Source organism: Arachis hypogaea, chromosome 1 (genome assembly GCF_003086295.3).
Source record: "Arachis hypogaea cultivar Tifrunner chromosome 1, arahy.Tifrunner.gnm2.J5K5, whole genome shotgun sequence".
Lineage (NCBI taxonomy): Eukaryota > Viridiplantae > Streptophyta > Magnoliopsida > Fabales > Fabaceae > Arachis > Arachis hypogaea.
In genome coordinates, this window is record NC_092036.1 from 29,487,298 (window position 1) to 29,491,248 (window position 3,951).

Sequence of the window (3,951 nt, forward strand, 5' to 3'; positions counted from 1 at the left end):
TTGAAACATACTTGCATGGTCCAATCTCTTGTGCCATAACCACTTTTCAGATTCTTTAGAATGAAAATAAGCTACATTTTGATCCTTTAGTTCATCAAGAGTAAGTCTATACACATTATTAAAACGCTTGGCAATAAAAAGCACTTCATTTGTTTTCTCATTAACAACACAGCATTCAAGTCTTTTGAAAGTCATTAAATATCCTAAATCACACAGCTGACTTATACTCAAAAGATTGTGCTTCAAACCACATACCAAAAATACATCATCAATGAAAGTAGATTGTTCATTACCTACTTTTCCAACAGCAATTATTTTACCTTTACCATCATCCCCAAAGGTCACAAAACCTCCATCATACTTATTTAGTTTGATGAAATAAGTTGACCTTCCAGTCATGTGCCTTGAGCATCCACTATCCATGTACCACATATCCTTTTTGTTCTTGGATGCTAGGCAAATCTGCATGAAGAGTTTCAAGTAGCCTTAAGTATCCAAATTAATTTGGATCCTTTGAAGTTAATCCATCTTGGTTGCCCAAGTGCATTGATATCACAAACAACATTGTAAATTTTGTTTCCTACAACTCTCTTTTCAATGAAACATTGTGCATATGAGTGACCAAATTTCTTGCAATTTACACAACGAGTTTTTGATGTGTATCACTGAAATTGAAGTGAGTTGCTTTACTGGAAATGATGAAAAATTTGAAATTTTCTGGTTTTTGGAAGAGGTGCATTTGTTTTGGCAAATTGATTTTTATTAAAATTGTTCTTCTTTGCAAAAGTATTTTCACCAGAATTTTTTTGAACTTTTGGACTTTTTGAATATGAGGTTTTTTTGTAAAATGGTGGTTTCTTGAAAGCAACCTCATTTTTCAAAATGTACCCCAAACCTGGCCTATTTGAACTAGGTTCGGCTCTTGGTGAAGGTTCAGTTTCTCTTGTGTATACTTCATCAAACTTTTCTTTAAAAGTTGGAACATATCCAATACCAGATTTGATTAGTGTGGATTTAATATTTGATGAAGAAGCCATAAATTTTATAGAGTAATCATTAAAAACTGCATCTTCCTTGGCTATATAACCTAAACCAGATTTTTCAAATAATGGTCTTTGACTTGCAAGTAATTTGTCCAAGTTACTAGAACTTTGAGCAAATTTTGCTAAGTCACCATTCAGCTTTTTAATCATATCATTTAATCTTTCATTTTCAGCAATTAACTCATGACAAGGATCTACAATGTGCTTTCCTTTCAATTTTTCAAGTTCAGATTCTAAAAATCTGTTTTTTTCAATAATGTCCAAAGCACATTCAGTTTTCTTCACTTTTTCTTTTAAAAAATAATTTTCAGCTCTCAACACATTTCTTTCAGATCTGCATTCATTGTACTTGTCAAGCAGTTTTGAGGTATTTAAAGTGAGATCATCAATAATAGCATGTAAATCATCAATGGTCAAATCATAATAATTTACCTCATCAAGATTGTTGTTTCCAGCCATGAAGCAGTCTTTATCTTCACCTTCAAATTCTTCTTCTTTATTTGAGTCGTTCTCAAGATCCTCCCAAGCTGCCATGAGCACTCTTTTCCTTTCCTTCTTTCCCTTGTCCTCCTTCTTGAGCTTTGGACAATTTAGCTTGAAGTGTTCAGCCTCCTTGCAATGGTGACATGTCACCTTGCTTAAGTCTATCTTGTGTTCCTTTGAGCTTGAACCCTTGTACTTGCCCTTGTTCTTTATCATCCTTCTAAATCTCCTAACAAAAAATAAGAGTTCATCATCTAAAATGCCATCACTAGACTCACTCTCTTTTGGTTCTACTTTTGACTTGAGGGCTATTCCCTTTTTCTTTAAGTCGGTATTTGTGTGTGTGGTTTCATAGGCAAGGAGTTTCTTCTCAACTCATCATAGGTTATGGGGCTTAGGTTGTTACTCTCGGTTATGACAGTGGCAGTGGTTTCCCATTCTTTTGTGAGGCTTCTAAGGAGTTTTCTCACCAAGGTTTGTTCTGCATAGTTTGTACCCATAGCATCAAGGTTGTTGATTATGATTGAGAATCTCTCAAACGCTGCATCAATACTTTCTCTATCCTTCATGTTGAACATCTCGTATTCTTTTCACAACATATCAATCCTCGTTTCTTTGACTTGTTTAGTGCCTTCGTGTGTAACCTGGAGTTTTTCCCAGATTTTTTTGGCTGTCTTGCATCTAGACAGCTTCTGGTACTCTTCAAAACTGATAGCACAGTGAAGAAGGTTGATGGCTTTAACATTTAGCTCCAACTTCTTCTTATTGTCTTCATTCCATTCAGCTTCCTTTTTTGGAGTCACCACTCCATCATCATTTATTTTTGTTGGGATCTTGGGACCGCTCACAACGATCTTCCATATGTTGTACAACTTTCACTTTTTCTTGAAATAATCCTAGCAAATGTTTATTTTTTAACTTTTGGGGTTAGTTTTGTTAGTTTAACAGCTCAAAGCTAAGTGATCAATCTCTTGAATCATTTAATTGCATCCTCTTGAAATAGTTTTAGTTTCAGCAAGTCAATATATAGCAACTTTTGAAAATCCACCATAATTGATAAGTAAATGAGTTTTGATTTGTAAGATAAGGGAGAAATTTTAACTAGAACTAAGATGGTGCAAGGCTAAGCAAAAATTTAAAACTTTATAAAAAAATTTAAATGATAACTTTTAATATTTGTTTAGAGTGATTCTGATAATGAAATATGAGTAGTTATACTTTATTTAAGTGAGAAAAAATTGAGAATATATTTGATTCTAAGAATAAAATAAAATAAGAGTTTGAGAATAAAATACAAGGATAGAAACACAAAAAAATAATATTCTTATATTTTATTTGATGATAAATTAGAATAAATTATGAAAGTCTAATTTATTCTCATTTTTTTCATTCAACAAATTTAGAAATAAAAATATAATTATAAAAAATTAATAAAAAAAATAAAAGAAAAATAAAAAATAAGTTATGTCTCTTATTAGTATATCTGACTGCATATGTTTATAGGCATGAGACATTGAGACAAGGACACAGAGATATAAAATTATATTTGACAGATCAAACATGGACAAAGACATTGTGTTCAGAGGTACTGAATTAGTGTATTTTGTGTTCATTTTGATAGGAAGGACACAAAGACACTAACAAGAGACACAACTTATTTTTTAATCTTTTCTTTTATTATTCTTGTTAATTTTTTATAATTATATTTTTTATTATTATATTTTTCTTCTCAAATTTTTTATTGAAAAAAATGAGAATAAATTAGATTTTCATAATTTTTTCTAGTTTATCATCAAATAAAATTCAAGAACACTAATTTTTGTGTCTCTGTTCTTTGTATCTTGTTCTTAGTGTTTTGTCTTGTCCTGTCTTCAGAACCAAACATAATCTCTATGTCTCTGGATATAATATTTCTATTCATGTCTCATCTGTCAAATACAATTTTGTATCTTTGTGTTTTTATCTTAGTGTCCCGAGCTTGTAAACAAACACAACTTAAAATATCATAAAAAAATAATAATTGAAATAAATTTAAGATTATTTTAAAAGAAAAAAATACTGAAGATTGTGGTAGGCTTAGAGAAGGGGGGTTGAATCTATGCCTTCTTTTTAAGTTGCTGTTATGACCTTTTAAAACAAACTTTCAATTCTGATTCTATTTGTACTCAGCAGCGGAAATTTATGAGACAATTTATTTTTGTCTCATGAATATAAGAAAATAGAACACAGCAGAGAAGAGAAAAGCTAACACCAGCATGTATCCTGGTTCGGTTGTCTTGTGCTATGCAACCTACGTCCAGTCTCCTCCACAACAATGGAGGAATTTCCACTATAGTTAAAAGTATTACATACACCAATTTCACAGGATTTACCCAATCCTTTCACACTCAAGTTATAACCTAACTTGACATTAGTTATGCTAATA